The sequence below is a fragment of the Dermacentor albipictus genome, chromosome 1 (genome assembly GCF_038994185.2).
Source record: "Dermacentor albipictus isolate Rhodes 1998 colony chromosome 1, USDA_Dalb.pri_finalv2, whole genome shotgun sequence".
Classification (NCBI taxonomy): domain Eukaryota; kingdom Metazoa; phylum Arthropoda; class Arachnida; order Ixodida; family Ixodidae; genus Dermacentor; species Dermacentor albipictus.
Genome location: NC_091821.1, coordinates 301,303,223 through 301,326,887, shown reverse-complemented (window position 1 = coordinate 301,326,887; position 23,665 = coordinate 301,303,223). Strand labels below are relative to the sequence as shown.

The following is a 23,665-nucleotide window of genomic DNA, read 5'->3' as shown; positions in this document are numbered from 1 at the left end:
TTACTGGTGTATTCTTTTGATGTTGCTGAATATGTTTCCATTGTGACCACCTGTATTTTCACCCCCCTACGATAATGCCATACAGGCGATGTAGGTATACCGAATAAATAAATAAATAAATAAACAAACATGTTAACGATTTCTCTTTTGACTAATTTCCAATGTGCGACTGGAAAAAGAGAAGCAGTTTCACGCTCCTTGGTTCGAACGACAAGCGCAAATGTCTACTGGAAATGTACAGCCTGAAGTTCAAAAACATTGAACAGTTATTTTCGGCTGGCTCATGCCTCAGCTCTAACGGATGCAGGTTTTCGCTGAATACATCTAACACTTTTCCCGCAGCCTGCTCAAACACCTCTTCCGGACATGCAATGAGAACTGAAAAATCGTCTACATATCTCCTCGCTTTTGCAACCAGCGTCATATCAAGAAACGTTTGAATAATGCGGTCTTTATGTGCGAGGTAAATATCGCTGAGGAGAGGTGCAAGGCATGAACCAGTGCAAATTCCACTTTTCTTAATGTGCTGGTTTCCTCCCTAGAGACAAAGGTAGATTTAAGATAAAACGACAATTCTAAAAGCCCACCAACCGCAATTTTTTTCCCCTTCTGGAATGCTATCGATCCAAAGTTGTCTATGCATCCTTCTACACATCTTAGCATCTCATAATGTGGGAGGGAATAATACAGGTCCTTTACATCGATCGAAAAAGCCTCGGACCCTTATCGTTTCCATTTAAAAACCTTATCACCCAGCACCTGTAGTGTAAGATCGGAATCACGGACTAGGCTGACGGCGGTAGTAGCGGAGTGCACAGATTCACGTGCGGTCCCCTCCGTGTCCTGAAAGTCTGTCGACGGCGTGTTTCTTTTTTTGTTCTCGTAGACTATCGGCGATCGAGCATGAGATCAGAAGCACGGGCTAGACTGACGGGCGTAGTGTCGGAGTATACGGATCCACGTGCGGTCCCCTCCGTGTCCGGAAAGTCTGTCGACGGCGTGTTTCTTTTTTTGTTCTCGTAGACTATCGGCGATCGAGCATGAGATCAGAAGCACGGGCTAGACTGACGGGCGTAGTGTCGGAGTATACGGATCCACGTGCGGTCCCCTCCGTGTCCGGAAAGTCTGTCGACGGCGTGTTTCTTTTTTTGTTCTCGTAGACTATCGGCGATTGAGCATGAAATCAGAAGCACGGGCTAGACTGACGGGCGTAGTGTCGGAGTATACGGATCCACGTGCGGTCCCCTCCGTGTCCGGAAAGTCTGTCGACGTGTTTCTTTTTTTGTTCTCGTAGACTATCGGCGATCGAGCATGAGATCAGAAACACGGGCTAGACTGACGGGCGTAGTGTCGGAGTATACGGATTCACGTGCGGTCCCTTCCGTGTCCGGAAAGTCTGTCGACGGCGTGTTTCTTTTTTTGTTCTCGTAGACTATCGGCGATTGAGCATGAAATCAGAAGCACGGGCTAGACTGACGGGCGTAGTGTCGGAGTATACGGATCCACGTGCGGTCCCCTCCGTGTCCGGAAAGTCTGTCGACGTGTTTCTTTTTTTGTTCTCGTAGACTATCGGCGATCGAGCATGAGATCAGAAACACGGGCTAGACTGACGGGCGTAGTGTCGGAGTATACGGATCCACGTGCGGTCCCCTCCGTGTCCAGAAAGTCTGTCGACGGCGTGTTTCTTTTTTTGTTCTCGTAGACTATCGGCGATCGAGCATGAGATCAGAAACACGGGCTAGACTGACGGGCGTAGTGTCGGAGTATACGGATTCACGTGCGGTCCCTTCCGTGTCCAGAAAGTCTGTCGACGGCGTGTTTCTTTTTTTGTTCTCGTAGACTATCGGCGATCGAGCATGAGATCAGAAACACGGGCTAGACTGGCGGGCGTTGTGTCGGTGTATACGGGTGCACGTGCGGTCCCCTCCGTGTCCGGAAAGTCTGTCGACGTGTTTCTTTTTTTGTTCTCGTACACTATCGGCGATCGAGCATGAGATCAGAAACACGGGCTAGACTGGCGGGCGTTGTGTCGGTGTATACGGGTCCACGTGCGGTCCCCTCCGTGTCCGGAAAGTCTGTCGACGTGTTTCTTTTTTTGTTCGCGTAGACTATCGGCGATCGAGCATGAGATCAGAAACACGGGCTAGACTGGCGGGCGTTGTGTCGGTGTATACGGGTCCACGTGCGGTCCCCTCCGTGTCCGGAAAGTCTCTCGACGTGTTTCTTTTTTTGTTCTCGTAGACTATCGGCGATCGAGCATGAGATCAGAAGCACGGGCTAGACTGACGGGCGTAGTGTCGGAGTATACGGATCCACGTGCGGTCCCCTCCGTGTCCGGAAAGTCTGTCGACGTGTTTCTTTTTTTGTTCTCGTAGACTATCGGCGATCGAGCATGAGATCAGAAACACGGGCTAGACTGGCGGGCGTTGTGTCGGTGTATACGGGTCCACGTGCGGTCCCCTCCGTGTCCGGAAAGTCTGTCGACGTGTTTCTTTTTTTGTTCTCGTAGACTATCGGCGATCGAGCATGAGATCAGAAGCACGGGCTAGACTGACGGGCGTAGTGTCGGTGTATACGGGTCCACGTGCGGTCCCCTCCGTGTCCGGAAAGTCTTTCGACGTGTTTCTTTTTTTGTTCTCGTAGACTATCGGCGATCGAGCATGAGATCAGAAGCACGGGCTAGACTGACGGGCGTAGTGTCGGAGTATACGGATCCACGTGCGGTCCCCTCCGTGTCCAGAAAGTCTGTCGACGGCGTGTTTCTTTTTTTGTTCTCGTAGACTATCGGCGATCGAGCATGAGATCAGAAACACGGGCTAGACTGGCGGGCGTTGTGTCGGTGTATACGGGTGCACGTGCGGTCCCCTCCGTGTCCGGAAAGTCTGTCGACGTGTTTCTTTTTTTTTGTTCTCGTACACTATCGGCGATCGAGCATGAGATCAGAAACACGGGCTAGACTGGCGGGCGTTGTGTCGGTGTATACGGGTCCACGTGCGGTCCCCTCCGTGTCCGGAAAGTCTGTCGACGTGTTTCTTTTTTTGTTCGCGTAGACTATCGGCGATCGAGCATGAGATCAGAAACACGGGCTAGACTGGCGGGCGTTGTGTCGGTGTATACGGGTCCACGTGCGGTCCCCTCCGTGTCCGGAAAGTCTGTCGACGTGTTTCTTTTTTTGTTCTCGTAGACTATCGGCGATCGAGCATGAGATCAGAAGCACGGGCTAGACTGACGGGCGTAGTGTCGGAGTATACGGATCCACGTGCGGTCCCCTCCGTGTCCGGAAAGTCTGTCGACGTGTTTCTTTTTTTGTTCTCGTAGACTATCGGCGATCGAGCATGAGATCAGAAACACGGGCTAGACTGGCGGGCGTTGTGTCGGTGTATACGGGTCCACGTGCGGTCCCCTCCGTGTCCGGAAAGTCTGTCGACGTGTTTCTTTTTTTGTTCTCGTAGACTATCGGCGATCGAGCATGAGATCAGAAGCACGGGCTAGACTGACGGGCGTAGTGTCGGAGTATACGGATCCACGTGCGGTCCCCTCCGTGTCCGGAAAGTCTGTCGACGTGTTTCTTTTTTTTGTTCTCGTAGACTGTCGGCGATCGAGCATGAGATCAGAAACACGGGCTAGACTGGCGGGCGTTGTGTCGGTGTATACGGGTCCACGTGCGGTCCCCTCCGTGTCCGGAAAGTCTTTCGACGTGTTTCTTTTTTTGTTCTCGTAGACTATCGGCGATCGAGCATGAGATCAGAAGCACGGGCTAGACTGACGGGCGTAGTGTCGGAGTATACGGATCCACGTGCGGTCCCCTCCGTGTCCAGAAAGTCTGTCGACGGCATGTTTCTTTTTTTGTTCTCGTAGACTATCGGCGATCGAGCATGAGATCAGAAACACGGGCTAGACTGACGGGCGTAGTGTCGGTGTATACGGGTCCACGTGCGGTCCCCTCCGTGTCCGGAAAGTCTGTCGACGTGTTTCTTTTTTTGTTCTCGTAGACTATCGGCGATCGAGCATGAGATCAGAAACACGGGCTAGACTGGCGGGCGTTGTGTCGGTGTATACGGGTCCACGTGCGGTCCCCTCCGTGTCCGGAAAGTCTGTCGACGTGTTTCTTTTTTTGTTCTCGTACACTATCGGCGATCGAGCATGAGATCAGAAGCACGGGCTAGACTGACGGGCGTAGTGTCGGAGTATACGGATCCACGTGCGGTCCCCTCCGTGTCCGGAAAGTCTGTCGACGTGTTTCTTTTTTTGTTCTCGTAGACTATCGGCGATCGAGCATGAGATCAGAAACACGGGCTAGACTGGCGGGCGTTGTGTCGGTGTATACGGGTCCACGTGCGGTCCCCTCCGTGTCCGGAAAGTCTGTCGACGTGTTTCTTTTTTTGTTCTCGTAGACTGTCGGCGATCGAGCATGAGATCAGAAACACGGGCTAGACTGGCGGGCGTTGTGTCGGTGTATACGGGTCCACGTGCGGTCCCCTCCGTGTCCGGAAAGTCTGTCGACGTGTTTCTTTTTTCGTTCTCGTAGACTATCGGCGATCGAGCATGAGATCAGAAACACGGGGTAGGCTGACGGGCGTAGTGTCGGAGTATACGGGTCCACGTGCGGTCCCCTCCGTGTCCGGAAAGTCTGTCGACGTGTTTCTTTTTTTGTTCTCGTAGACTATCGGCGATCGAGCATGAGATCAGAAGCACGGGCTAGACTGACGGGCGTAGTGTCGGAGTATACGGATCCACGTGCGGTCCCCTCCGTGTCCGGAAAGTCTGTCGACGTGTTTCTTTTTTTTGTTCTCGTAGACTATCGGCGATCGAGCATGAGATCAGAAACACGGGCTAGACTGGCGGGCGTTGTGTCGGTGTATACGGGTCCACGTGCGGTCCCCTCCGTGTCCGGAAAGTCTTTCGACGTGTTTCTTTTTTTGTTCTCGTAGACTATCGGCGATCGAGCATGAGATCAGAAGCACGGGCTAGACTGACGGGCGTAGTGTCGGAGTATACGGATCCACGTGCGGTCCCCTCCGTGTCCAGAAAGTCTGTCGACGTGTTTCTTTTTTTGTTCTCGTAGACTATCGGCGATCGAGCATGAGATCAGAAACACGGGCTAGACTGGCGGGCGTTGTGTCGGTGTATACGGGTCCACGTGCGGTCCCCTCCGTGTCCGGAAAGTCTTTCGACGTGTTTCTTTTTTTGTTCTCGTAGACTATCGGCGATCGAGCATGAGATCAGAAGCACGGGCTAGACTGACGGGCGTAGTGTCGGAGTATACGGATCCACGTGCGGTCCCCTCCGTGTCCGGAAAGTCTGTCGACGTGTTTCTTTTTTTTGTTCTCGTAGACTATCGGCGATCGAGCATGAGATCAGAAACACGGGCTAGACTGGCGGGCGTTGTGTCGGTGTATACGGGTCCACGTGCGGTCCCCTCCGTGTCCGGAAAGTCTTTCGACGTGTTTCTTTTTTTGTTCTCGTAGACTATCGGCGATCGAGCATGAGATCAGAAGCACGGGCTAGACTGACGGGCGTAGTGTCGGAGTATACGGATCCACGTGCGGTCCCCTCCGTGTCCAGAAAGTCTGTCGACGGCGTGTTTCTTTTTTTGTTCTCGTAGACTATCGGCGATCGAGCATGAGATCAGAAACACGGGCTAGACTGGCGGGCGTTGTGTCGGTGTATACGGGTGCACGTGCGGTCCCCTCCGTGTCCGGAAAGTCTGTCGACGTGTTTCTTTTTTTGTTCTCGTACACTATCGGCGATCGAGCATGAGATCAGAAACACGGGCTAGACTGGCGGGCGTTGTGTCGGTGTATACGGGTCCACGTGCGGTCCCCTCCGTGTCCGGAAAGTCTGTCGACGTGTTTCTTTTTTTGTTCGCGTAGACTATCGGCGATCGAGCATGAGATCAGAAACACGGGCTAGACTGGCGGGCGTTGTGTCGGTGTATACGGGTCCACGTGCGGTCCCCTCCGTGTCCGGAAAGTCTGTCGACGTGTTTCTTTTTTTGTTCTCGTAGACTATCGGCGATCGAGCATGAGATCAGAAGCACGGGCTAGACTGACGGGCGTAGTGTCGGAGTATACGGATCCACGTGCGGTCCCCTCCGTGTCCGGAAAGTCTGTCGACGTGTTTCTTTTTTTGTTCTCGTAGACTATCGGCGATCGAGCATGAGATCAGAAGCACGGGCTAGACTGACGGGCGTAGTGTCGGAGTATACGGATCCACGTGCGGTCCCCTCCGTGTCCAGAAAGTCTGTCGACGGCATGTTTCTTTTTTTGTTCTCGTAGACTATCGGCGATCGAGCATGAGATCAGAAACACGGGCTAGACTGACGGGCGTAGTGTCGGTGTATACGGGTCCACGTGCGGTCCCCTCCGTGTCCGGAAAGTCTGTCGACGTGTTTCTTTTTTTGTTCTCGTAGACTATCGGCGATCGAGCATGAGATCAGAAACACGGGCTAGACTGGCGGGCGTTGTGTCGGTGTATACGGGTCCACGTGCGGTCCCCTCCGTGTCCGGAAAGTCTGTCGACGTGTTTCTTTTTTTGTTCTCGTACACTATCGGCGATCGAGCATGAGATCAGAAGCACGGGCTAGACTGACGGGCGTAGTGTCGGAGTATACGGATCCACGTGCGGTCCCCTCCGTGTCCGGAAAGTCTGTCGACGTGTTTCTTTTTTTGTTCTCGTAGACTATCGGCGATCGAGCATGAGATCAGAAACACGGGCTAGACTGGCGGGCGTTGTGTCGGTGTATACGGGTCCACGTGCGGTCCCCTCCGTGTCCGGAAAGTCTGTCGACGTGTTTCTTTTTTTGTTCTCGTAGACTGTCGGCGATCGAGCATGAGATCAGAAACACGGGCTAGACTGGCGGGCGTTGTGTCGGTGTATACGGGTCCACGTGCGGTCCCCTCCGTGTCCGGAAAGTCTGTCGACGTGTTTCTTTTTTCGTTCTCGTAGACTATCGGCGATCGAGCATGAGATCAGAAACACGGGGTAGGCTGACGGGCGTAGTGTCGGAGTATACGGGTCCACGTGCGGTCCCCTCCGTGTCCGGAAAGTCTGTCGACGTGTTTCTTTTTTTGTTCTCGTAGACTATCGGCGTTCGAGCATGAGATCAGAAGCACGGGCTAGACTGACGGGCGTAGTGTCGGAGTATACGGATCCACGTGCGGTCCCCTCCGTGTCCGGAAAGTCTGTCGACGTGTTTCTTTTTTTTGTTCTCGTAGACTATCGGCGATCGAGCACGAGATCAGAAACACGGGCTAGACTGGCGGGCGTTGTGTCGGTGTATACGGGTCCACGTGCGGTCCCCTCCGTGTCCGGAAAGTCTTTCGACGTGTTTCTTTTTTTGTTCTCGTAGACTATCGGCGATCGAGCATGAGATCAGAAGCACGGGCTAGACTGACGGGCGTAGTGTCGGAGTATACGGATCCACGTGCGGTCCCCTCCGTGTCCAGAAAGTCTGTCGACGTGTTTCTTTTTTTGTTCTCGTAGACTATCGGCGATCGAGCATGAGATCAGAAACACGGGCTAGACTGGCGGGCGTTGTGTCGGTGTATACGGGTCCACGTGCGGTCCCCTCCGTGTCCGGAAAGTCTTTCGACGTGTTTCTTTTTTTGTTCTCGTAGACTATCGGCGATCGAGCATGAGATCAGAAGCACGGGCTAGACTGACGGGCGTAGTGTCGGAGTATACGGATCCACGTGCGGTCCCCTCCGTGTCCGGAAAGTCTGTCGACGTGTTTCTTTTTTTTGTTCTCGTAGACTATCGGCGATCGAGCATGAGATCAGAAACACGGGCTAGACTGGCGGGCGTTGTGTCGGTGTATACGGGTCCACGTGCGGTCCCCTCCGTGTCCGGAAAGTCTTTCGACGTGTTTCTTTTTTTGTTCTCGTAGACTATCGGCGATCGAGCATGAGATCAGAAACACGGGCTAGACTGACGGGCGTAGTGTCGGTGTATACGGGTCCACGTGCGGTCCCCTCCGTGTCCGGAAAGTCTGTCGACGTGTTTCTTTTTTTGTTCTCGTAGACTATCGGCGATCGAGCATGAGATCAGAAACACGGGCTAGACTGGCGGGCGTTGTGTCGGTGTATACGGGTCCACGTGCGGTCCCCTCCGTGTCCGGAAAGTCTGTCGACGTGTTTCTTTTTTTGTTCTCGTACACTATCGGCGATCGAGCATGAGATCAGAAGCACGGGCTAGACTGACGGGCGTAGTGTCGGAGTATACGGATCCACGTGCGGTCCCCTCCGTGTCCGGAAAGTCTGTCGACGTGTTTCTTTTTTTGTTCTCGTAGACTATCGGCGATCGAGCATGAGATCAGAAACACGGGCTAGACTGGCGGGCGTTGTGTCGGTGTATACGGGTCCACGTGCGGTCCCCTCCGTGTCCGGAAAGTCTGTCGACGTGTTTCTTTTTTTGTTCTCGTAGACTATCGGCGATCGAGCATGAGATCAGAAACACGGGCTAGACTGGCGGGCGTTGTGTCGGTGTATACGGGTCCACGTGCGGTCCCCTCCGTGTCCGGAAAGTCTGTCGGCGTGTTTCTTTTTTCGTTCTCGTAGACTATCGGCGATCGAGCATGAGATCAGAAGCACGGGCTAGGCTGACGGGCGTAGTGTCGGAGTATACGGATCCACGTGCGGTCCCCTCCGTGTCCGGAAAGTCTGTCGACGTGTTTCTTTTTTTGTTCTCGTACACTATCGGCGATCGAGCATGAGATCAGAAGCACGGGCTAGACTGACGGGCGTAGTGTCGGAGTATACGGATCCACGTGCGGTCCCCTCCGTGTCCGGAAAGTCTGTCGACGTGTTTCTTTTTTTGTTCTCGTAGACTATCGGCGATCGAGCATGAGATCAGAAACACGGGCTAGACTGGCGGGCGTTGTGTCGGTGTATACGGGTCCACGTGCGGTCCCCTCCGTGTCCGGAAAGTCTGTCGACGTGTTTCTTTTTTTGTTCTCGTAGACTATCGGCGATCGAGCATGAGATCAGAAACACGGGCTAGACTGGCGGGCGTTGTGTCGGTGTATACGGGTCCACGTGCGGTCCCCTCCGTGTCCGGAAAGTCTGTCGGCGTGTTTCTTTTTTCGTTCTCGTAGACTATCGGCGATCGAGCATGAGATCAGAAGCACGGGCTAGGCTGACGGGCGTAGTGTCGGAGTATACGGATCCACGTGCGGTCCCCTCCGTGTTCAGAAAGTCTGTCGACGGCGTGTTTCTTTTTTTGTTCTCGTAGACTATCGGCGATCGAGCATGAGATCAGAAACACGGGCGAGACTGACGGGCGTAGTGTCGGAGTATACGGATCCACGTGCGGTCCCCTCCGTGTCCAGAAAGTCTGTCGACGGCGTGTTTCTTTTTTTGTTCTCGTAGACTATCGGCGATCGAGCATGAGATCAGAAACACGGGCTAGACTGGCGGGCGTTGTGTCGGTGTATACGGGTGCACGTGCGGTCCCCTCCGTGTCCGGAAAGTCTGTCGACGTGTTTCTTTTTTTGTTCTCGTACACTATCGGCGATCGAGCATGAGATCAGAAACACGGGCTAGACTGGCGGGCGTTGTGTCGGTGTATACGGGTCCACGTGCGGTCCCCTCCGTGTCCGGAAAGTCTGTCGACGTGTTTCTTTTTTTGTTCGCGTAGACTATCGGCGATCGAGCATGAGATCAGAAACACGGGCTAGACTGGCGGGCGTTGTGTCGGTGTATACGGGTCCACGTGCGGTCCCCTCCGTGTCCGGAAAGTCTGTCGACGTGTTTCTTTTTTTGTTCTCGTAGACTATCGGCGATCGAGCATGAGATCAGAAGCACGGGCTAGACTGACGGGCGTAGTGTCGGAGTATACGGATCCACGTGCGGTCCCCTCCGTGTCCGGAAAGTCTGTCGACGTGTTTCTTTTTTTGTTCTCGTAGACTATCGGCGATCGAGCATGAGATCAGAAGCACGGGCTAGACTGACGGGCGTAGTGTCGGAGTATACGGATCCACGTGCGGTCCCCTCCGTGTCCAGAAAGTCTGTCGACGGCATGTTTCTTTTTTTGTTCTCGTAGACTATCGGCGATCGAGCATGAGATCAGAAACACGGGCTAGACTGACGGGCGTAGTGTCGGTGTATACGGGTCCACGTGCGGTCCCCTCCGTGTCCGGAAAGTCTGTCGACGTGTTTCTTTTTTTGTTCTCGTAGACTATCGGCGATCGAGCATGAGATCAGAAACACGGGCTAGACTGGCGGGCGTTGTGTCGGTGTATACGGGTCCACGTGCGGTCCCCTCCGTGTCCGGAAAGTCTGTCGACGTGTTTCTTTTTTTGTTCTCGTACACTATCGGCGATCGAGCATGAGATCAGAAGCACGGGCTAGACTGACGGGCGTAGTGTCGGAGTATACGGATCCACGTGCGGTCCCCTCCGTGTCCGGAAAGTCTGTCGACGTGTTTCTTTTTTTGTTCTCGTAGACTATCGGCGATCGAGCATGAGATCAGAAACACGGGCTAGACTGGCGGGCGTTGTGTCGGTGTATACGGGTCCACGTGCGGTCCCCTCCGTGTCCGGAAAGTCTGTCGACGTGTTTCTTTTTTTGTTCTCGTAGACTGTCGGCGATCGAGCATGAGATCAGAAACACGGGCTAGACTGGCGGGCGTTGTGTCGGTGTATACGGGTCCACGTGCGGTCCCCTCCGTGTCCGGAAAGTCTGTCGACGTGTTTCTTTTTTCGTTCTCGTAGACTATCGGCGATCGAGCATGAGATCAGAAACACGGGGTAGGCTGACGGGCGTAGTGTCGGAGTATACGGGTCCACGTGCGGTCCCCTCCGTGTCCGGAAAGTCTGTCGACGTGTTTCTTTTTTTGTTCTCGTAGACTATCGGCGTTCGAGCATGAGATCAGAAGCACGGGCTAGACTGACGGGCGTAGTGTCGGAGTATACGGATCCACGTGCGGTCCCCTCCGTGTCCGGAAAGTCTGTCGACGTGTTTCTTTTTTTTGTTCTCGTAGACTATCGGCGATCGAGCATGAGATCAGAAACACGGGCTAGACTGGCGGGCGTTGTGTCGGTGTATACGGGTCCACGTGCGGTCCCCTCCGTGTCCGGAAAGTCTTTCGACGTGTTTCTTTTTTTGTTCTCGTAGACTATCGGCGATCGAGCATGAGATCAGAAGCACGGGCTAGACTGACGGGCGTAGTGTCGGAGTATACGGATCCACGTGCGGTCCCCTCCGTGTCCAGAAAGTCTGTCGACGTGTTTCTTTTTTTGTTCTCGTAGACTATCGGCGATCGAGCATGAGATCAGAAACACGGGCTAGACTGGCGGGCGTTGTGTCGGTGTATACGGGTCCACGTGCGGTCCCCTCCGTGTCCGGAAAGTCTTTCGACGTGTTTCTTTTTTTGTTCTCGTAGACTATCGGCGATCGAGCATGAGATCAGAAGCACGGGCTAGACTGACGGGCGTAGTGTCGGAGTATACGGATCCACGTGCGGTCCCCTCCGTGTCCGGAAAGTCTGTCGACGTGTTTCTTTTTTTTGTTCTCGTAGACTATCGGCGATCGAGCATGAGATCAGAAACACGGGCTAGACTGGCGGGCGTTGTGTCGGTGTATACGGGTCCACGTGCGGTCCCCTCCGTGTCCGGAAAGTCTTTCGACGTGTTTCTTTTTTTGTTCTCGTAGACTATCGGCGATCGAGCATGAGATCAGAAACACGGGCTAGACTGACGGGCGTAGTGTCGGTGTATATGGGTCCACGTGCGGTCCCCTCCGTGTCCGGAAAGTCTGTCGACGTGTTTCTTTTTTTGTTCTCGTAGACTATCGGCGATCGAGCATGAGATCAGAAACACGGGCTAGACTGGCGGGCGTTGTGTCGGTGTATACGGGTCCACGTGCGGTCCCCTCCGTGTCCGGAAAGTCTGTCGACGTGTTTCTTTTTTTGTTCTCGTACACTATCGGCGATCGAGCATGAGATCAGAAGCACGGGCTAGACTGACGGGCGTAGTGTCGGAGTATACGGATCCACGTGCGGTCCCCTCCGTGTCCGGAAAGTCTGTCGACGTGTTTCTTTTTTTGTTCTCGTAGACTATCGGCGATCGAGCATGAGATCAGAAACACGGGCTAGACTGGCGGGCGTTGTGTCGGTGTATACGGGTGCACGTGCGGTCCCCTCCGTGTCCGGAAAGTCTGTCGACGTGTTTCTTTTTTTGTTCTCGTACACTATCGGCGATCGAGCATGAGATCAGAAACACGGGCTAGACTGGCGGGCGTTGTGTCGGTGTATACGGGTCCACGTGCGGTCCCCTCCGTGTCCGGAAAGTCTGTCGACGTGTTTCTTTTTTTGTTCGCGTAGACTATCGGCGATCGAGCATGAGATCAGAAACACGGGCTAGACTGGCGGGCGTTGTGTCGGTGTATACGGGTCCACGTGCGGTCCCCTCCGTGTCCGGAAAGTCTGTCGACGTGTTTCTTTTTTTGTTCTCGTAGACTATCGGCGATCGAGCATGAGATCAGAAGCACGGGCTAGACTGACGGGCGTAGTGTCGGAGTATACGGATCCACGTGCGGTCCCCTCCGTGTCCGGAAAGTCTGTCGACGTGTTTCTTTTTTTGTTCTCGTAGACTATCGGCGATCGAGCATGAGATCAGAAGCACGGGCTAGACTGACGGGCGTAGTGTCGGAGTATACGGATCCACGTGCGGTCCCCTCCGTGTCCAGAAAGTCTGTCGACGGCATGTTTCTTTTTTTGTTCTCGTAGACTATCGGCGATCGAGCATGAGATCAGAAACACGGGCTAGACTGACGGGCGTAGTGTCGGTGTATACGGGTCCACGTGCGGTCCCCTCCGTGTCCGGAAAGTCTGTCGACGTGTTTCTTTTTTTGTTCTCGTAGACTATCGGCGATCGAGCATGAGATCAGAAACACGGGCTAGACTGGCGGGCGTTGTGTCGGTGTATACGGGTCCACGTGCGGTCCCCTCCGTGTCCGGAAAGTCTGTCGACGTGTTTCTTTTTTTGTTCTCGTACACTATCGGCGATCGAGCATGAGATCAGAAGCACGGGCTAGACTGACGGGCGTAGTGTCGGAGTATACGGATCCACGTGCGGTCCCCTCCGTGTCCGGAAAGTCTGTCGACGTGTTTCTTTTTTTGTTCTCGTAGACTATCGGCGATCGAGCATGAGATCAGAAACACGGGCTAGACTGGCGGGCGTTGTGTCGGTGTATACGGGTCCACGTGCGGTCCCCTCCGTGTCCGGAAAGTCTGTCGACGTGTTTCTTTTTTTGTTCTCGTAGACTGTCGGCGATCGAGCATGAGATCAGAAACACGGGCTAGACTGGCGGGCGTTGTGTCGGTGTATACGGGTCCACGTGCGGTCCCCTCCGTGTCCGGAAAGTCTGTCGACGTGTTTCTTTTTTCGTTCTCGTAGACTATCGGCGATCGAGCATGAGATCAGAAACACGGGGTAGGCTGACGGGCGTAGTGTCGGAGTATACGGGTCCACGTGCGGTCCCCTCCGTGTCCGGAAAGTCTGTCGACGTGTTTCTTTTTTTGTTCTCGTAGACTATCGGCGTTCGAGCATGAGATCAGAAGCACGGGCTAGACTGACGGGCGTAGTGTCGGAGTATACGGATCCACGTGCGGTCCCCTCCGTGTCCGGAAAGTCTGTCGACGTGTTTCTTTTTTTTGTTCTCGTAGACTATCGGCGATCGAGCACGAGATCAGAAACACGGGCTAGACTGGCGGGCGTTGTGTCGGTGTATACGGGTCCACGTGCGGTCCCCTCCGTGTCCGGAAAGTCTTTCGACGTGTTTCTTTTTTTGTTCTCGTAGACTATCGGCGATCGAGCATGAGATCAGAAGCACGGGCTAGACTGACGGGCGTAGTGTCGGAGTATACGGATCCACGTGCGGTCCCCTCCGTGTCCAGAAAGTCTGTCGACGTGTTTCTTTTTTTGTTCTCGTAGACTATCGGCGATCGAGCATGAGATCAGAAACACGGGCTAGACTGGCGGGCGTTGTGTCGGTGTATACGGGTCCACGTGCGGTCCCCTCCGTGTCCGGAAAGTCTTTCGACGTGTTTCTTTTTTTGTTCTCGTAGACTATCGGCGATCGAGCATGAGATCAGAAGCACGGGCTAGACTGACGGGCGTAGTGTCGGAGTATACGGATCCACGTGCGGTCCCCTCCGTGTCCGGAAAGTCTGTCGACGTGTTTCTTTTTTTTGTTCTCGTAGACTATCGGCGATCGAGCATGAGATCAGAAACACGGGCTAGACTGGCGGGCGTTGTGTCGGTGTATACGGGTCCACGTGCGGTCCCCTCCGTGTCCGGAAAGTCTTTCGACGTGTTTCTTTTTTTGTTCTCGTAGACTATCGGCGATCGAGCATGAGATCAGAAACACGGGCTAGACTGACGGGCGTAGTGTCGGTGTATACGGGTCCACGTGCGGTCCCCTCCGTGTCCGGAAAGTCTGTCGACGTGTTTCTTTTTTTGTTCTCGTAGACTATCGGCGATCGAGCATGAGATCAGAAACACGGGCTAGACTGGCGGGCGTTGTGTCGGTGTATACGGGTCCACGTGCGGTCCCCTCCGTGTCCGGAAAGTCTGTCGACGTGTTTCTTTTTTTGTTCTCGTACACTATCGGCGATCGAGCATGAGATCAGAAGCACGGGCTAGACTGACGGGCGTAGTGTCGGAGTATACGGATCCACGTGCGGTCCCCTCCGTGTCCGGAAAGTCTGTCGACGTGTTTCTTTTTTTGTTCTCGTAGACTATCGGCGATCGAGCATGAGATCAGAAACACGGGCTAGACTGGCGGGCGTTGTGTCGGTGTATACGGGTCCACGTGCGGTCCCCTCCGTGTCCGGAAAGTCTGTCGACGTGTTTCTTTTTTTGTTCTCGTAGACTATCGGCGATCGAGCATGAGATCAGAAACACGGGCTAGACTGGCGGGCGTTGTGTCGGTGTATACGGGTCCACGTGCGGTCCCCTCCGTGTCCGGAAAGTCTGTCGGCGTGTTTCTTTTTTCGTTCTCGTAGACTATCGGCGATCGAGCATGAGATCAGAAGCACGGGCTAGGCTGACGGGCGTAGTGTCGGAGTATACGGATCCACGTGCGGTCCCCTCCGTGTCCGGAAAGTCTGTCGACGTGTTTCTTTTTTTGTTCTCGTACACTATCGGCGATCGAGCATGAGATCAGAAGCACGGGCTAGACTGACGGGCGTAGTGTCGGAGTATACGGATCCACGTGCGGTCCCCTCCGTGTCCGGAAAGTCTGTCGACGTGTTTCTTTTTTTGTTCTCGTAGACTATCGGCGATCGAGCATGAGATCAGAAACACGGGCTAGACTGGCGGGCGTTGTGTCGGTGTATACGGGTCCACGTGCGGTCCCCTCCGTGTCCGGAAAGTCTGTCGACGTGTTTCTTTTTTTGTTCTCGTAGACTATCGGCGATCGAGCATGAGATCAGAAACACGGGCTAGACTGGCGGGCGTTGTGTCGGTGTATACGGGTCCACGTGCGGTCCCCTCCGTGTCCGGAAAGTCTGTCGGCGTGTTTCTTTTTTCGTTCTCGTAGACTATCGGCGATCGAGCATGAGATCAGAAGCACGGGCTAGGCTGACGGGCGTAGTGTCGGAGTATACGGATCCACGTGCGGTCCCCTCCGTGTTCAGAAAGTCTGTCGACGGCGTGTTTCTTTTTTTGTTCTCGTAGACTATCGGCGATCGAGCATGAGATCAGAAACACGGGCGAGACTGACGGGCGTAGTGTCGGAGTATACGGATCCACGTGCGGTCCCCTCCGTGTCCAGAAAGTCTGTCGACGGCGTGTTTCTTTTTTTGTTCTCGTAGACTATCGGCGATCGAGCATGAGATCAGAAACACGGGCTAGACTGGCGGGCGTTGTGTCGGTGTATACGGGTGCACGTGCGGTCCCCTCCGTGTCCGGAAAGTCTGTCGACGTGTTTCTTTTTTTGTTCTCGTACACTATCGGCGATCGAGCATGAGATCAGAAACACGGGCTAGACTGGCGGGCGTTGTGTCGGTGTATACGGGTCCACGTGCGGTCCCCTCCGTGTCCGGAAAGTCTGTCGACGTGTTTCTTTTTTTGTTCGCGTAGACTATCGGCGATCGAGCATGAGATCAGAAACACGGGCTAGACTGGCGGGCGTTGTGTCGGTGTATACGGGTCCACGTGCGGTCCCCTCCGTGTCCGGAAAGTCTGTCGACGTGTTTCTTTTTTTGTTCTCGTAGACTATCGGCGATCGAGCATGAGATCAGAAGCACGGGCTAGACTGACGGGCGTAGTGTCGGAGTATACGGATCCACGTGCGGTCCCCTCCGTGTCCGGAAAGTCTGTCGACGTGTTTCTTTTTTTGTTCTCGTAGACTATCGGCGATCGAGCATGAGATCAGAAGCACGGGCTAGACTGACGGGCGTAGTGTCGGAGTATACGGATCCACGTGCGGTCCCCTCCGTGTCCAGAAAGTCTGTCGACGGCATGTTTCTTTTTTTGTTCTCGTAGACTATCGGCGATCGAGCATGAGATCAGAAACACGGGCTAGACTGACGGGCGTAGTGTCGGTGTATACGGGTCCACGTGCGGTCCCCTCCGTGTCCGGAAAGTCTGTCGACGTGTTTCTTTTTTTGTTCTCGTAGACTATCGGCGATCGAGCATGAGATCAGAAACACGGGCTAGACTGGCGGGCGTTGTGTCGGTGTATACGGGTCCACGTGCGGTCCCCTCCGTGTCCGGAAAGTCTGTCGACGTGTTTCTTTTTTTGTTCTCGTACACTATCGGCGATCGAGCATGAGATCAGAAGCACGGGCTAGACTGACGGGCGTAGTGTCGGAGTATACGGATCCACGTGCGGTCCCCTCCGTGTCCGGAAAGTCTGTCGACGTGTTTCTTTTTTTGTTCTCGTAGACTATCGGCGATCGAGCATGAGATCAGAAACACGGGCTAGACTGGCGGGCGTTGTGTCGGTGTATACGGGTCCACGTGCGGTCCCCTCCGTGTCCGGAAAGTCTGTCGACGTGTTTCTTTTTTTGTTCTCGTAGACTGTCGGCGATCGAGCATGAGATCAGAAACACGGGCTAGACTGGCGGGCGTTGTGTCGGTGTATACGGGTCCACGTGCGGTCCCCTCCGTGTCCGGAAAGTCTGTCGACGTGTTTCTTTTTTCGTTCTCGTAGACTATCGGCGATCGAGCATGAGATCAGAAACACGGGGTAGGCTGACGGGCGTAGTGTCGGAGTATACGGGTCCACGTGCGGTCCCCTCCGTGTCCGGAAAGTCTGTCGACGTGTTTCTTTTTTTGTTCTCGTAGACTATCGGCGTTCGAGCATGAGATCAGAAGCACGGGCTAGACTGACGGGCGTAGTGTCGGAGTATACGGATCCACGTGCGGTCCCCTCCGTGTCCGGAAAGTCTGTCGACGTGTTTCTTTTTTTTGTTCTCGTAGACTATCGGCGATCGAGCATGAGATCAGAAACACGGGCTAGACTGGCGGGCGTTGTGTCGGTGTATACGGGTCCACGTGCGGTCCCCTCCGTGTCCGGAAAGTCTTTCGACGTGTTTCTTTTTTTGTTCTCGTAGACTATCGGCGATCGAGCATGAGATCAGAAGCACGGGCTAGACTGACGGGCGTAGTGTCGGAGTATACGGATCCACGTGCGGTCCCCTCCGTGTCCAGAAAGTCTGTCGACGTGTTTCTTTTTTTGTTCTCGTAGACTATCGGCGATCGAGCATGAGATCAGAAACACGGGCTAGACTGGCGGGCGTTGTGTCGGTGTATACGGGTCCACGTGCGGTCCCCTCCGTGTCCGGAAAGTCTTTCGACGTGTTTCTTTTTTTGTTCTCGTAGACTATCGGCGATCGAGCATGAGATCAGAAGCACGGGCTAGACTGACGGGCGTAGTGTCGGAGTATACGGATCCACGTGCGGTCCCCTCCGTGTCCGGAAAGTCTGTCGACGTGTTTCTTTTTTTTGTTCTCGTAGACTATCGGCGATCGAGCATGAGATCAGAAACACGGGCTAGACTGGCGGGCGTTGTGTCGGTGTATACGGGTCCACGTGCGGTCCCCTCCGTGTCCGGAAAGTCTTTCGACGTGTTTCTTTTTTTGTTCTCGTAGACTATCGGCGATCGAGCATGAGATCAGAAACACGGGCTAGACTGACGGGCGTAGTGTCGGTGTATACGGGTCCACGTGCGGTCCCCTCCGTGTCCGGAAAGTCTGTCGACGTGTTTCTTTTTTTGTTCTCGTAGACTATCGGCGATCGAGCATGAGATCAGAAACACGGGCTAGACTGGCGGGCGTTGTGTCGGTGTATACGGGTCCACGTGCGGTCCCCTCCGTGTCCGGAAAGTCTGTCGACGTGTTTCTTTTTTTGTTCTCGTACACTATCGGCGATCGAGCATGAGATCAGAAGCACGGGCTAGACTGACGGGCGTAGTGTCGGAGTATACGGATCCACGTGCGGTCCCCTCCGTGTCCGGAAAGTCTGTCGACGTGTTTCTTTTTTTGTTCTCGTAGACTATCGGCGATCGAGCATGAGATCAGAAACACGGGCTAGACTGGCGGGCGTTGTGTCGGTGTATACGGGTCCACGTGCGGTCCCCTCCGTGTCCGGAAAGTCTGTCGACGTGTTTCTTTTTTTGTTCTCGTAGACTATCGGCGATCGAGCATGAGATCAGAAACACGGGCTAGACTGGCGGGCGTTGTGTCGGTGTATACGGGTCCACGTGCGGTCCCCTCCGTGTCCGGAAAGTCTGTCGGCGTGTTTCTTTTTTCGTTCTCGTAGACTATCGGCGATCGAGCATGAGATCAGAAGCACGGGCTAGGCTGACGGGCGTAGTGTCGGAGTATACGGATCCACGTGCGGTCCCCTCCGTGTTCAGAAAGTCTGTCGACGGCGTGTTTCTTTTTTTGTTCTCGTAGACTATCGGCGATCGAGCATGAGATCAGAAACACGGGCGAGACTGACGGGCGTAGTGTCGGTGTATACGGGTCCACGTGCGGTCCCCTCCGTGTCCGGAAAGTCTGTCGACGTGTTTCTTTTTTTGTTCTCGTAGACTATCGGCGATCGAGCATGAGATCAGAAACACGGGCTAGACTGGCGGGCGTTGTGTCGGTGTATACGGGTCCACGTGCGGTCCCCTCCGTGTCCGGAAAGTCTGTCGACGTGTTTCTTTTTTTGTTCTCGTACACTATCGGCGATCGAGCATGAGATCAGAAGCACGGGCTAGACTGACGGGCGTAGTGTCGGAGTATACGGATCCACGTGCGGTCCCCTCCGTGTCCGGAAAGTCTGTCGACGTGTTTCTTTTTTTGTTCTCGTAGACTATCGGCGATCGAGCATGAGATCAGAAACACGGGCTAGACTGGCGGGCGTTGTGTCGGTGTATACGGGTCCACGTGCGGTCCCCTCCGTGTCCGGAAAGTCTGTCGACGTGTTTCTTTTTTTGTTCTCGTAGACTATCGGCGATCGAGCATGAGATCAGAAACACGGGCTAGACTGGCGGGCGTTGTGTCGGTGTATACGGGTCCACGTGCGGTCCCCTCCGTGTCCGGAAAGTCTGTCGACGTGTTTCTTTTTTTGTTCTCGTAGACTATCGGCGATCGAGCATGAGATCAGAAGCACGGGCTAGACTGACGGGCGTAGTGTCGGAGTATACGGATCCACGTGCGTTCCCCTCCGTGTCCGGAAAGTCTGTCGACGGCGTGTTTCTTTTTTTGTTCTCATAGACTATTGGCGATCGAGCATGAGATCAGAAGCACGGGCTAGACTGACGGGCGTAGTGTCGGAGTATACGGATCCATGTGCGTTCCCCTCCGTGTCCGGAAAGTCTGTCGACGGCGTGTTTCTTTTTTTGTTCTCATAGACTATCGGCGATCGAGCATGAGATCAGAAACACGGGCTAGACTGGCGGGCGTTGTGTCGGTGTATACGGGTCCACGTGCGGTCCCCTCCGTGTCCGGAAAGTCTGTCGACGTGTTTCTTTTTTTGTTCGCGTAGACTATCGGCGATCGAGCATGAGATCAGAAACACGGGCTAGACTGGCGGGCGTTGTGTCGGTGTATACGGGTCCACGTGCGGTCCCCTCCGTGTCCGGAAAGTCTGTCGACGTGTTTCTTTTTTTGTTCTCGTAGACTATCGGCGATCGAGCATGAGATCAGAAGCACGGGCTAGACTGACGGGCGTAGTGCCGGAGTATACGGATCCACGTGCCGTCCCCTCTGTATCCGGAAAGTCTGTGGCGTGTTTCTTTTTGTTTGTTCTCGTCGACTTTATCGGCTGTCGAGCGCGAGATCAGAAGCACAGGCTAGACTGCCGGCCATAGTAGCGAGTATACAAGGGGGCATGGATTCACCAGAAATAATCGGTCATTATCCCTTCTGTCTGTCGGCCAAATGGCTTATGAACACGGGCAGGCAAGCACTTATTTGGAGAAAAATTGAATAAACAGCAGTTTGGAATTGCTTTGAAGGCTACCTTATTAACACTCTTGAGTCAACACAAAATAGAGCAGCCCAATCTGTCTTCTTGTAATAGGAGGGGGGGGGGGGAGTACTGCACTATAAACACACGGACTGCAGAAGTAGATGTGGACAGGTGTTTATAGTGCAGTACCCGGCTGAGCGCACTGCTTGAGACCTTATCACTGCAGGTCACTAAGGACAACATCATAGGCACCAAAATCGAAAGTAGTGGCGTTTACGTGGTTGAACATCCAAAACCTAATTTGATTTGCTTACCATGGTGATGTTCAGTAGGCAGAGCATTCTCGGGATGCCCCGCTTCACCCTAGCCTTTGCAGTGCAAGTCATTGAAGAAGGAGCAGAAGCACTGCGAATCGGATCATACGCGACCTTTTATTTGGGAGTAACTTCACTTCATTTGAAAGCATTGAAGTACTTTATGTGGCAAGGTATTTCTGAAATATTCTGTTTTAACTTCAAATGCGTTTCTCAACTTCAATAAAATGTGGTTATGGGCTCCTTTAGCCTATGATTCAGCTAGTGGCGGTTGTACGCCTTAATCTTGCATTCATGCTCACTCCCTATTCATAGTGGGCTTCATAGTGGGCCCGTGTGGTCAAAGGTCCTGGGCGTGAATTAACATCCTTCTGTCTTGCTGTCCAAATCTCTTCACATCCTATGTGTCACACCCTCTTCTCACCCTTTGTGGGCCCTACATGTCAAGCGCAGGGGCGCCATAGCCAAGCAACCATCATGTTTCTGCCACAAATTGCACATTTGCAAGCCTTATAGCTCGGGATTTGCACAGGTTTGAGTTTGATGAATCATGTTTCTGCGACAAATTGCGCATTTGCAAGCCTTATAGCTCGTGATTTGCACAGGTTTGAATTTGATGAATTATACCTACTATCACAGTATGAGCTCTATCACTCCCACTCAGATTACCTAACACATGTGCTGTCAAGCTACGCCTCCGGGGACACCTAGTGAGACATTAAGAGAAAGCCTTAGCTCGGGCCCAACTCCGACGCGGCCTATTCAAATGTATGTAAAACGCAAAAATGCTTTTCTGAGATAACCCCTAGACCGATTTTCATGAAATTTGTAGCATTTGAGAGAGAAGGTAAATTCTAGTGACTGTTGGAGGCAAAATTTTGATTTAGGGCCTGAATTTCGTTACATATTTTCAAAAGTTCGAAAAAGATAGAAGCACGAAGTTTACAAATTAATAACTCTCCATAAAGAGCAGATATCGTGATTCTGTAATTGGCGTCCACTAGGTCATTCAAAACGGACAAATTCAGTGTGTCAACTCATATATTACGTGATTTTTTTATGTTGTGTACAATGGTTTTGAAAAAGCTGTATTTCCATATTACTAAATTTTATTTAGATTCCTGTGTAACACATCAATTTTGTCCGCTTTAGATTAACTATTAGGTGCAATTCACAGAATTGTGATATCATTTTTCATTGCTGAGTTACAGAGCTGTAAGCTTGATAGTTTCATTTTCTGGAAATTTTCGATTTTTGCCTATATTTAATGAAATATTGACGACCTAAATAAGAAATTGGAAACCAACAGTCACTAGATTTAAAGTTTTTTTTTTAAACGCAGCAAAGCTCGTCAAGTTTGGTGCAGTGGTTGCTGCAAAAAACAAGTACTCCTTTTACATGTATTTAGATATGAGCACCCAAGCTAAAGTTCCCTCTTAAATTTAGTTCCAATAGCGTCATGTGTCTACGACGATAGCACCATCTCGGCACACAACCCATGCATAATGGCTTCTTTCCTTTACACAACGATACCCAATGTAAGGTGTAAGGGTAGTCCAGTTGCAAAGATATAAGCGATAAGCCAAGAAGCACTGACAACAAGGACAACAGAGGGGAAATTACTTGTGCTTAATAAATGTCATAAAGAAACAATAAACTAGTGGAAATGAAAGTGGATGAAAAAAACAACTTGTCACAAGTGGAGAACAATCCCACAACCTTCGTATTTCGCGTGCGATGCTCTACCAATTGAGTTACGGTGGCGCCGTTTCCCCATCCACTTTCTTGGGTATTTATGTTTCCTAGTAGAACCCTAGGAGTGTGGAACATCGCACAACTTTTGCATTTCGCGAAGGTTGTGGGATGAGTTGTTAAAGGTGTGGTAGTACCCTGGAGACGGCGCACGTCGTCTCCACGGTACTACCAACACCTTTAACAACTCATTCTTGCCTGACACCGTAGCGCAATGAAATATACTACTATACCTGAATTAATTGTCACTAAACACAATGCTTCAATATTTGGAGAGTTATTAACTGCACACTTTGGCTATTAAGTGTCCCCAATGCTGCCTCCTCCTTGTTTGCTTAGAGTGGCTTTTGCTTTTTGTTTGTGGCATTTATTGATTTCTTTTATGCCTTTTAACTGATGCCAATGTTATCTGTTTGCTTACAGTGATGCAATAATTTGTTTTTAATTTTACAGCTATTTGCTTGGAGCTTTTAGTATTTATGCCATGTGCGAGCATCTGCCATTCCTACCAGCATGCACACATAGTAAAAATTTGTTGGCATTCGCCGTGTTGCGGTGTCTGATTGCCTGAGCATGTAACTCCACTTCACACACGCTGCTGTCAGTTCAGCACATACACGTGATTGCATGCCCAGTCTTTATGTAATCGTCTGCGGGTGAAAACTTATCAAGGGCAAGCATCCTGCGATGGCATGCCGCCTGGCACTTCTGCCAGCTAGGCCTAACCAGTGTAGCTCGGGAGTCTGCAGCTGAAGTTGCAGTTTGGTGCTGAGTCAGCGAAACACGTTGCAGTGTGGCTGTATGGCACTTGCAAAGCAGAGGAACCAACTCAAAAACTAAAGTGAGGGCACTGGTTGCACAGGCACGGCTCGAATAGCGGCAGCATGGCTCGCACTTGCCATGTTTTTGTAATCGCGTGCACATGAATCGGTCTGAGAAATCTAACAAGACATGGTACTGTGTCTGAAACTTTGGTTGCCATTCTGCATTAGTTCGGTAGAGTTGGTGGCAGTGCCGTGAGCAATTCTGAATAATCGAGTAGGTCTGAAAATTTAGTTGGCGACTTACTTTCCACTGTTCCTTCTTTTCGACCCGCCGTGGTTGCTCAGTGGCTATGTTGTTGGGCTGCTGAGCGCGAGGTCGCGGGGTCGAATCCCGGCCACGGCGGCCGCATATCGATGGGGGCGAA

The 23,665-nt window shown here is 52.7% G+C and overlaps 1 protein-coding gene across 7 annotated transcripts in view; it reads left to right on the top strand.

Moving 5' to 3' along the window:
• The window catches only part of pico, a 263,380-nt gene that overhangs the window by 143,330 nt on the left and 96,385 nt on the right, over positions 1–23,665 (top strand). The gene's annotated exons all lie outside the window — the stretch shown is intronic.